The following is a 12,593-nucleotide window of genomic DNA, read 5'->3' on the forward strand; positions in this document are numbered from 1 at the left end:
ATTAATAGATTACGAAACGCCCGTAGATTTATGACACAGGATTTCATAAAGACGGATCTCAGAAATCGATATAACCATATTTCCAACGTATTTTCATTATCAGTAATAAAATATTGTTTTTAAAAAAATCTTGCGCTATATTAATGACTATTTCGTCGGGGCTTCTGTTGTATACACAAATGCATGACAGAACCAATATATGAATTTTACAGGCTTGACGATAAAATCTGTACTTTAGCACACCCTAGTGTTGTCAGGGCTCGGCCATTGTTGGGAGACAAGGAAGATATTTCACGTTGGTGTAGAGAATTATTCATTTAAAATTGACAACGAAGTATGTGGCCTTAATAAAATCATTTGAAAATTGCAACTTGACATGGGAAATGACCTTTGAAGCCATTTTACAGACAATTGAAAACAAAAGATGACTATTCTTTAATTATAAAAAAATAGAAACAAAATTTCTATTTTATCTTTATTTTTCTGGTCAATAGTAAATTTTTAATTCCAACTTCTCTCAAAATTCAATGCAACGATTTTTAATATATTATATATATTATATATTATGTATAATATACATACATTATCTATACTATATATCATATATCATATGTAATGGAGGGGGTTAAAAAGAAGGACTAATAATATTTACCTAAAAATTCAAAAGCTGTTCTATAAACATATAATTATGAAAAACCAATGTTTGCGTACAACTATCACCCACTTTCTCATAACTATACAATGGTACAGCTGCCGTTATACATCTTGAACGTATTCCCCATCCTGATAGTTGTTCGCACGTGCCACATAACCCCCGGTAACATTAGAAATACCTACGAGCATTTCTTTACATACTCAACTCGTGGTAAAAAGGATCAAGATTACCATGTACTATTACCTGGTAATCCTCGTGATACTGCGGACCTTCCGGGCAATTCAGGATAATTTAAAATGTGATTCTCATGATGATATCTACGGTAAGACATCTATTTTCAAGCCCATAAACCAACGGGTCATAAAAATGATTTATTTTCATTGAAAAAAATATCTATATAAAAAGCAAAGTCGTACAACGTCGTCTTCTCGTCCCAGTAAAGAGAATAAAAAAAAATTATATCATCTGTCTGACGTATTTTCAAACTCCTCACAAATTGGATCGTTACTGAATGTGCGAAAAACATCTCGAGAGGACAATTCATCCAATAGGGGATTTCTCAAGCCCGTCTACTAGAGTGTTACTGCACTTTACCAACAAATCGAAGTATATTTTACCGGGTGTTATCGTTACGTTTAATGACCTTCATACTGTACAACAAAAAGCATCGGCTTCAACGACAAAATTCCAATGCTTCATTTTTATAGAAATACGCTTTCTCCTCTTGGCAAACGATAACTACGTTTACTTTTATTTTTATTGGTGTAAATATGTCTGAGAAGGAGATCACAGGCAATTGGAAATACTCTTTCACCAATATCTTGAGGGAATATACTCCTATCACAATGTTCGAGTTATCCTGTCAGAGAAAAATTGAAATTGCTGAGTTGTTGACTAGTCATTTTGAAGTTAATGATATCGCCCTTCGTCAGAAGTCGGAGAAAACAAGTGGGAGAGGCCAAGCTGATCAATACAAACCCTACAACATCGTCGTGAAACTAAAAATAATTTCCTTTTAATTATTTTTAATATTAATAATACCAAAAAATCAGAGGACATTTGATGGTCATTCGCTAAATTTCACGACATTTCAACGTAATCTCCGGGAATAATTTAATTGGAGACTAAAAATTCCTCTATCAACAATATCCCAAGAAATCATTGCAATCAGACTGTCTGAGATTGTTTGTAGTGTCTCAGAATCCAATAAATTCAATTCAAATCAATTCGACTTCATTTAAAAGTGCACACCGCATTGAAACAACATTTCGTTATAAATTTACAGTCGAATAAAAATGCAGGGCATCCACTTTGTGGTCCATCTGTTATTAGAATGGCTGTATGCACTGGTTAGTCTACACTCCAACGATGAGATTTAGCATTCGAGAGTCGAAGTCCAGTGATTTGTGGGCCATTGTTCTCACTAAGAGGAACGGCATTCACTAGTCTGAGTGAGAATTGTGAAAAAAAAAGGGGAGAATTTCAGTCCAACAACATGTTCAATAGTAGATACTATAAAACTTCATCAATATTTTATCATAACAACTGTGATCGGGAAAGACGTGCCCGGTGCATCCACTCGCAGTTTGTAAACAAATAAACGAGTCTCAGTCTCAAGAAAAAAAAAGATTGTAAAGTCACTGGAAATACGACTCCTTTCTTTTTTGGGGGTTCGACTCGTTTTTCTTTACATTCGGGAGCACATTCTCATTCTTCTGAGATTCCGGGTTCGAGATAGCAAACGATTCCGCAACCAACGTCCAATTAGTAATCTCCGAGGATCTTCTTGTTTTTCGAAAAGGTACATACAACACTGGGCATTTATTTACTTTGGATTATCATAAGGTACACGGGCTTTAATTAAAATTTATAAAAATAAGACATTCGTCTTGAGGATTTTTTAAATTATCGCCTGGGAGAAGCGCATTCTTACGGACCTTACATGACCCTACATGATCTTCATGAGACTCTCCAGTGACTTTATGTCATCCTCATGACCCTCAGGAGACTCCTGACCCATGTGAATATTGAATAAAAATTATATTCTAATAAATTTCGGTTTAAAAAAAATATTTCGCTTCCATAATCTTCGTAGCAACAATTAATTGACTCGTTTTTATCACTTGACCCTATAATTATTAAGATTTAATCGAGAAAAACGATCAGGAATAATTAATATCGATTTATCAATATGACCTTGACATTCGTCGAAGCTCGTGGGCCCCTCCAATGACTTTACCCCACCCCATGATCTCCACATACGTCAAATATTGGGATTCTGACCCTTGTAAGCCCTCAGGACTCGCAATAAGTTAAATTCTCCACCGCCATTTTCTCGATTCCCCAAAATGCTACTCAGTCCTCGTGATTTTCACGAACTCGATAATTTCCATAAAATATTCAACAAAGTAATGTTGAAATTTAAATTTTATTGCCTCGAGGAACTTGACGTGGGGGAAAAATACTGAATCCAATGTTGAGCGTATGAATATAATAAGTATATTATTGTAATGCGAGAAGCAAGGGAGGAAAAATCCCCTGTTGGTGTGAGACATTGACTGGAAAAAGAAAATGTGGCTTTTCACTGGAGCTTGGAATTCTCAACCTGCTTTCGCCACAGTTCGTTTGCCACTCGTTTCACGGAAAAGTTAATAAAACTTGGAGATGGCTGGCATGTTGTCTGTCCTGTCGAATAAATCGAGTATTTTTCCCCATTGTTTTTCATTGTTTCTCTTGCGTGTAACTGAATCTTATTCTCTTGGGAATGTCGGAGGCACTTGGAAATTTAAGAAAATTTTGCGATATTCCATGACTGCTTTACGCGACCGGAATATCCAAGACAATTTTTTTTTCTATTTGTTTATTGTACCCCCGACGCATTATGAATAATAGATTATTCTAAATGGACTGCGAGATGATTCAGCAAAATTTTCTATTTCGTTCATTCATATTGTCGTCACGACGCAGTTAATTAAAAATGAAGGGGAAAATTCTTTATATTTAATTGCGAGGACGACGTGCGCAGAAATAATTCTATAAAATTTTCCCGATTATAAAATATTGTAATCTCCTTATCGTAACATTTTTAGGGTCTCTGGGTCATTTTCACGGAAAAACAGTTGTTTTCCGCTCTTCCCAATGAAATTTCCAGTCTTAGCGGGAGCATTCAGCAGCGAAGCGCAAATTGACTCACCTCTGGCCGGAGTTTTTGAGCGATATCTCCAAATCTAATAGAGATAGCGAAATTTTCGTCAGGACATTTCTTGTAGCTCTGAACTTACCCCACAATAAAGCCAATAATAAATTTTCTTCCATCTCCCCTAGATTTCGAGATATTCATCAAAAACTCATCGATAATCGAAAATAATTTGTCTAATTTTTGCCACTTCACTACAAAAATTTCTCCCCAAATTTCCCTCCATGTAAATCTATCAAATTATGAAAAAAAAAATTCTGTAATTGTTATTGTTAGTTCTTCCCATGAAACCCACTCGTATTTTTTTTTTTATTGGCATTGTAATCACTATCAAGTAATTTAAACAAATATTCGACGGAAAATCCCTCATATTGGAGTATCCTCCAGGCATAATAAGAAAAATGGTCAATTTATTAGTGAAATACGACCTGTGTCAGTGTCAATGCTTTGGTTTGGACCCGTGTTAACGACTAAGTGTTGGACTAGCGCGGGGGTATACACGAGTTTAACGAAAGAAGATAAGTTTCACACGCGGTTTTACGGTTCGAGAGTGAGTGTAGGCGTAAATCACGTGAAAACGACTGTACCACGATCTTACCTCCCATCACGATGGTGATAATCCAACGTTGTCACGACAAATTTCGAAACATGCACCATCGATTAATCGTAAATGTTGCATGGTAAACACCAATCGTATAAATGTTACTTTATTCTACATATATTTTTTTGTATAGATTCAAATTCTTCACGATAGTTCATGGGAATTTGGTGAATTTATATTTATTCTGGTAAACAAAGAAATTATTTTAAATGTATTTCAACACTTCTCTTCTCTCCATTGATTCCCAATACAGATTGTGGAAACTATTTTATAACTATTTTAAAATGAATTCTCCAGCACAAGAAATACGATTGTGACGTAAGGTACGAATATTAATGAAAAAAAAGGCAGAAAATCTTTGGAATTACGCGGCACTGGTCGAATTTTTATACACAATAAACAAAATCGATTATAACTATGTAGAAATAATTTTTTAACATTTAAAAGAGCAGAATTGAGCGCTCGAGTGCTGAGAGTCTTCGAGTATTTTTATTTATAAATATTTTTAGTTATAAATAATTTGTTTAAAATTATATATCATATGTAGACAGAATAAATGGGATTTCCAGATAAGTTATGAATTTAATATTGTATCGATAGTGTAAATAAATCTTCTGTGGAGAGTTCAATATTTTAAATAACAAAAAACCCTTCTGTTTATTTATTTCAGATTATTTTCATTGAATTACGGTATTCTAACAGTCAAAATAGTCCCACCAGTACGAGAATTATCACAACGGGTGGTGATACACCCTCGACCCTCGACGAAACCCCAAACCCAATAACCGAGGCGACGACACCCTTAATTTCATGTCATACACACGATATTACCGAATAATTTAGCAATATTTCAATTCCACCCCGAAATCCTGAATGCCAAGAATTTTCAAACAGTTTGAAAATTCACCATCAAACTACATTATTGAAAAGCCACAGAATTTTCCCGTCGCAAGTCTCCGTAATATTAAATTGTCAATGTCCAACGACTGGATTTTAAACTATGATTCATTGAAAACTCCGAGGACAAGTCCCTCATTTCTCTCGATTATACATCAACCAATAGCCACCACCACGAGTCTGTGAACCGTAGGATCACACTCGGATGATTCAACATCTATAGAGTTAAAGGGTCAGAAAAAAAAAATGGGAAAAGATATCAAGGAAAGAGCGAAAGAGGTAGCCACTTTTTTCGAGTCAACGATATTTCTCGGAGTGAAGGAAACGACGTAAAAGTTTTGCTTCATGGAATTTACGACAATGGCTTCAACGAGCCATAGACCAACGCTAGAACGAGTACTTGATACAATCGAGAGGGACTGCAAAATATCCCAGGTTATGCGAAACAAAGTAGGAATGAGGGAGGAAAAAAAAAAAAGTGGCCAGAGGCCCTTGAGCCGTCGATATCACCTGTCCAGTGGGGGATAATCTCGAGTATTCTCAATACCACCAGCAGTGTATTGTGTATCATAACGTCGATGTCCATTGTGTCATGACAAATAATGCATCAATATAACTGGTATCCATCAATAGCGAAGGGAAAATTCCTGGGGATCTCTTGTACTTTGAAACATGAGATTATTGTGAACTGCAGAATTATTGGAAAAATTTCTTCGATTATATTCACGATAATTTTTTTTTTTATGTACAGAATGATGAAAATTGAATCTCACATTTTGGATCGATTGGTGTTTTTGATTTCCTTCAATTTTTGCTGGTGAAGATGTTTCAAAAATGTTCAGAAAATCAACGAATGATTTTTGGCAAATTTTCCTGTTGATTCATAAGATATTTTTTCTGTAAATTAATTAATCCTTTGTATTTACTGATTATTGACAATTGTCTTAAATTCCTTTAAATTTTTGACTGTCGAAGATGTTTAAAAAATCTCCAGATAATTTACGAAAGATCCTGATGAGCCAAAAAGACTCTCTGGAAGATTTTCGAAAGTTTAAAAACCATTTTTCAAAAATTCTTTTCCAAACATATCTCCCCATCCAAAATATTTTCCAAAACTCATCCAAAGAATCTTTCTATGAAACCCTTCAATTACCCGTTAAATCCTACACTTCCTCCCTCAAATTAATTCAATTAAATTCCACATAATTCTTCAAAATACCTCGCCAAAATGGATAAAATTCAAAATTAAAAAAATTCAGCATAAAAAAACTGTAAACACACCTGAATGATCCATCATCATTCACGGGGCGGAGTACTCAGACACGAGAAACTCATGTACCACAATTTCCTAGGGCGTCAACACATCAAATCACGAGGTGTGATAGACCCGCACATGGTGCCTCGATACGAGATATCCCGGAGTGCTCCGTACAATGCACAAAAGAGGCCATATTGAATATTTCACGCCTTCTTTCGCACCTTATACACCACTTACATTCACCGTAGTTTGTCATTGATCTGGCCCATTTATTCATCCCCCTTGTTCGCATGAGGAACAATGATAACTGGTATATACATCGATAAAAAATTGCTATGGCTCCGAGGAAGCACGACGGAAGCATTTGGGTCCTAAAGATATCCAAACTGACTATTAGAGCTCCGCGAATAACGAGATAAAATCCTTTCGTGACTGAACGAGTTCTATTTATTTTTTTACTTACACATTCACAAGATTTTTTTATGGAATTGGAAAAAAGTCGATTCATTTACCTGTCAGTTATCCTATTCGTTCATTTATTTATTTATTTTTCCATTCATTTATTTGGTTGAGGAATAAATAAAACAAAAATGATATTAATCGATTCGTTGGTCGATTAATTAATTGTCATAATCAAATTCTTATCCTCCATTTTGTAAATTCATGCACAAGGGCTCTGTGACTTCGATTTTATCATTCCTCCCTTGGAAATCCCATACCTGACATGATGTCAATAATTTCTAATTCATTGACATCACAGATGACACCGTAATTTCCAAAATCACAAATTTCTTGTCAATAAATTTATTTAATTGCTATTCAAAACGTTTCTCTGACAATTTCTTTCAATTTCTTTTTTCTATAATGTCCTCCCTATCTGCAATTAAATTATTTCAATGAATTCTAATCAATAATTGATAAAAAATACCTGATGACCAAACGATCAGATAATTTTCTCCAAAAACTTCTCTCCTCTGTCATTATTTCTCAACGTTCTATTAGTTTGATCTTGTTCATCTCAAACAAACACCCATCCCCCACCCCCCACCCCCATGACAGCCATCTAGTTATGATCCACAACTCATGATAAATGACACAAGATCTCAGGGGACCTGAAATTAATTCAGTCCACGTAGCGCCGAAAATTTCGCATTCAAACAGCCCCCGAAATAAGATGTGCCAATGCCTCAAGTTTTAATAGTCTCGATTATAATTCATCTCCTCGGTAAAAAAAAAATTATTCTCACCCCCCTAATAAACCCGAGGATAATTAAAGTCTGACACGATATATCCCAGTTGGGCTTTTAATCGACACGACGACACGCGAAGGGATGAGTCGACTGTAAAAAGGGATTTTCCACGTGGGGACATTTATGAGAACAGTGGGAAATCTCGAAGAGGCCAATGTAACTATATAGGTAACGAGCTTATGCTCTGGTATAAACGAAACTCATAAAACTACCGTCACCGGTTCAGGATTAAAGGTAATAAAAGCTCATTTGACTCGGTTCTTTCGCAAGTGAATGTAAATCAATGAATTTTGTGGCACTGAATAATACCGGCACCATTAAGAATCCTCTATCATATTTTGCGTATTATATTAATAACAAATAATAAATTACAGATTCTTTTCATAGTGTGGGTAATCCGACGATAAACATCGCCATAACGTGGCATTAAAAATCTACCTCTCGCTGGTTTCCATTCATGATTTTTAAAAAATAAATAAAAGAGTAAATTGCTAACGACCCACATACATTGGAATTCTGAATAAAGGTTAATGACCTGCGGGAGATGATGTTCAAATACAAAATTGTGGAGTTGTAATTTGTTAAATTCGAGAAATTAAAAATTAAATATCGAATGTTGATCTATGAAATATTTAATTGAATTAAAATTCGATGAAAGTCCAGATGGTCCGATCTAATTTATCGTAAGTAGTCTCGAAAGATCCTCAGATGATCCCCTAGGGATCTAAAAAACTGGAAGATTTTTCATCTTCCAGTGAATCTTTTGAAAAATATTCTTTAAAAATTCTCTTCCGAAGATTTTGTAAAGAATTTTTTCTGATCATCGAGAAGATCTTCCGAAGATCGTTCGATGATTCTTCTGGAGGTTTCGTAAAGATCTCACGCAGACAAGAATTTTTTTTTAATTATTCGAGATCTCGGGAAATTTCGGAACTTCGCAGTTAAAAATTGAAAATTATACTTCAACTTCTCGAAAAAAATCTTACAAAATTGTATTCAATTTCAAATATGTGGCGCCGTTTAACGGAGACGCCCAGAACTCAACGGACGTCGCGACGCCGTGAGACCTTCGTATTCACTGCCAGTTGTGCCCTTCCCTACTGTCGGCAATGCAGAGATCGTCGACCAGAACATACCGACAGTCGATTGTAAATACAAAAAAAAAATTTGATTTTTCAATTTAACGAGAAAGTTTTCGCTGTTAAAAAATTGTCAATGCTCAATCATTTAATTCATTATAATTTTTAACGTTAGTTAACTAACTAACTAATGACACTGTTGCTTCTCTCATTTCCCCGAAAAGTTATTTCACTCAATTTATTTTATTCTTTTATGTCTGGTCGTTATACTCTTTTGATGTCAAATGCACAAATTTTTCATTTCCCGTAACACCGAGGACAATGACCGAGGTACACCTCTTCACACAGGATAATATCGAATCCTGTGAAGTAAATATACCCTTCCCCCTTATGCCCAGTACACGTATATCTCACTATCTGCACTCTCAAAGAGCTAAATAATTGCTAATGAACACATACGGGTCGGAGTCTTTGATACAAAAGCACTGACAGCCGCTTTGTAATGCTCACTTCGCCCTATAACTGGGGTTATTTGCAAATGTGAACACCGGAATTTCAGATCTGTTCTGTTCTACTCTCTACATTAACGAGGTCCACCCACCTCCTGTTCCTCCCCCACCCCCCTCTTTTTTTTCTCAACCCCACGGCAATTCCCCCATACGAGGTGCTGTTTAAAATGGACCTAATGAGCAGTTTTGGTTTGTAAGTGGCTTTAAAATACATAAACAATCCCTTTTTCCAGGAAATTACTGCAAAATCATGTAACCTAACATTACAACATGATAACATTACAATTCATTTACCTTTGAGTCATTAAAAATTTTGTTTAAAGTTATTTTTTCATTTTTTGTGAATAAAAAAATCGATCAATCATTGTAATGCAGTAAAAAATTTCAATTTTCGAAAAATTACTGTGATTTCGATAATTATAAAATATCATTTAATGTGCAAATAATAATATAGAATGATATAACTTGGAATAATAATTATCTAGATTTTTTTGATAAATCACATGAAGATCTCTTAGATTTTTTTGTAACAGGAAAATATTCTTAACATTTATTATTTATTTTATAACTTTTTCTTGAACCTCATGAAACTTTGAATCACCAAAAAAAATTGATTCTTCATTATCGCCTATTAATTTCAACTAAACTAATTTAAAAAAATTAATTCGATTTCCAAAATATTTTTTTTTATCATTCCATTCTCCCCCGCACCCCCACGATTTATTCCCCACAATTAAACCGATGAATTTGACATTTCAAAAATGTCTAACCTCATCAAAAAATCCCTTTCTGATACCAAAAACTCCAAAACAAACCGACGAATCGTAGAACACCAGAAAAATCCACAGTTGCATAAACGTTTGAAATATAGTTTCCGCGAATAACGACGACTAGACGCCAAAAGCGACTGGTGAATGAGGGGTTGGGCAAGGGGTTGCAGGCGATGTATATACGGCTCGTTAAAATTCCACTAGAATACGATCGACAGTCAGGTTAGAAGTGGTATAACGCTCATGGCTCAGGGAGCAAACCCGAGAGTACACGGGGAAGGGCTTTGGCAACAGGAAACCCGTTACACCCCGACACCTCTCAGTCCACGAGACACACATTTTACCCGACATAAGCATCCTCTTACCCTCCAACAGAGGTAAAAGAAGAAGAAAAAAAAAAAGTTCGTTCGTAAAAAGACATTTTCGATAAAAATTAGACCTCTGGAGGGTAAAACGTGGGATAAAATGAGAATCAACCACTTTTTGGGTCGAGTTTTGTTGGAAAAAATTGACTTGGAGGCCTAACTTTTGTGACAAAACCAATTTTCATCCCTCGTGTCACCCCCTTGATGTCTAAGTTTTCCCTAAAATTTATTTCCCTGTTGATATCGTGATCCATCGCAGCCCCGCGAGTTCTAATCGCGCGTGCAAAAACGATCTACGAAATTCCCATTAAATTAAATATATCGCCACACATTCTTGCAAGGGGGACAGAGGTGTGGGGGGATGGGGAATTAATTAATTTCTCATTTTCATCCTCGTTAAAAAAATTCCGATAAGCACGAACTGCACGATCGAAGTATTCCCGCTTAAACCAGACAAGTGGGCACTCGTGAGCTCTAGCCTCGTCTCTCAATTCATTTTTTTTTTCTTTATTATTCTGTGGCAATTCTCATTTTTTTTTTGTGATTCTGAAGCTTCTGGGCTCGATCAAGTACAGCGAAGATAAAGCCAGAGCCCTGTCACTCGAGCACCCACTGAAACATGACTCTCTTGTTTCAATGTTTGTCAGTCGTTATTCTATATTTCTCGGGGAATGTGTACCATCATTCATCATACGAGTCACAGCGTCAATCGTGGATTGTAAATCATACTAAAGTGCATACACTGTGATAAAAAAAATATTGACTGATTGGATCAACTTGATGGAAGGGGGGGGGCTTGAAGTGGTGGGTGAATTATGAATACAATGATGACAGGGGATTGTCTATGTCTGAATTTATAGGATAATCAGTCTACGAATGTGAAGGCCACTGCACTCTGAGAGAAATGTTCGATAAAAATTGGATCTTTGGAGGGTGAAAGGTGGGATGAAGGGTAGTTTTGTCAAAAATTGAAGATAAATTTGTCTAATTTTTTAAAAATTGAGAGGAGCTGATATTGGAAATATTTTTTAATCGAATAATCGACAATTATCTTTAAAATTTCATTCAAATTCCCAAAATGAAATTCGAAAATGTCTTTCGATAAATGTCAATAGTGTATCCCAATTATTATAATAAAATCGTATGAATTGCCTCATTAATTTTCCGCCCTGATAACCAACAAATTTGAAATCAGTCTTTCAAACAATTAAAATCAATCAATTCATCATCTGGACCCTTTGACTTACCCCATTCCTTCGTGATATCATAAATTTCTCTTCTCCCATGCAGTAAGTAATTAACCAGATAATTATTCAAAAGCTGATATGATTTTTCCGTGTACAATAAACTGAATAAAAGTCTCAATAATATTATTATAAATATCAATTTGACAGAACTGAGATTCAAAAAAAAAATTGCCCCACTCAATCTCGTCATCATCTCAACCAACAATTTATCCCCCCCAAACAGATGTTTTTCCTCCACTTTCAATTAACAAACGCAAATACTCTTTGTTACTCAACCCAAAGCCGTCCAGATTTGGACATTTATTGATCACGTAATGCAACTCGAGCGTGAACAAGAAGGGTTACGGTGAAGCCTGGTGGCATTGAACGGTCAGCTCTAACGTGAGTTCCTTGTTGTATAACAGCACTGGACTATGAGGGAGTGAGGTAGCTGGAGGCCCATTAAGTAGGTAGGATTAGTTTGGCGTTGCTGATTAAAGTTCCGGAAACACGGTGCACCGGTCACTTGGACCAAGTGTACATACCTCGGTTTTTACCCTCTTACTCTTGCCATTGCTTCACCACCACTTCCACTAGCTTTGTATTGGCTAACCCCAAACGATAGTCCGAAACAAGTTGTGGAAGGGCTTGGGGCTAAAGATATATGACTTTCAAGTGCATACAAAAGTGTCTGGGGGAACTTTATCTGTTTGATCAGATATGTCAATTCAACAATATTTCGTTTCAAGTAATAAAAAATATAAAATATTATTTCATCGCATCTTCA

General features: G+C 35.6%; 1 protein-coding gene across 3 annotated transcripts in view; it reads right to left on the reverse strand.

Moving 5' to 3' along the window:
* LOC135169388 (kinesin-like protein CG14535) overlaps window positions 1–12,593 on the reverse strand; it is a 190,245-nt gene that overhangs the window by 148,740 nt on the left and 28,912 nt on the right. The gene's annotated exons all lie outside the window — the stretch shown is intronic.

Source organism: Diachasmimorpha longicaudata, chromosome 14 (genome assembly GCF_034640455.1).
Source record: "Diachasmimorpha longicaudata isolate KC_UGA_2023 chromosome 14, iyDiaLong2, whole genome shotgun sequence".
NCBI classification, from domain to species: Eukaryota; Metazoa; Arthropoda; class Insecta; order Hymenoptera; family Braconidae; genus Diachasmimorpha; species Diachasmimorpha longicaudata.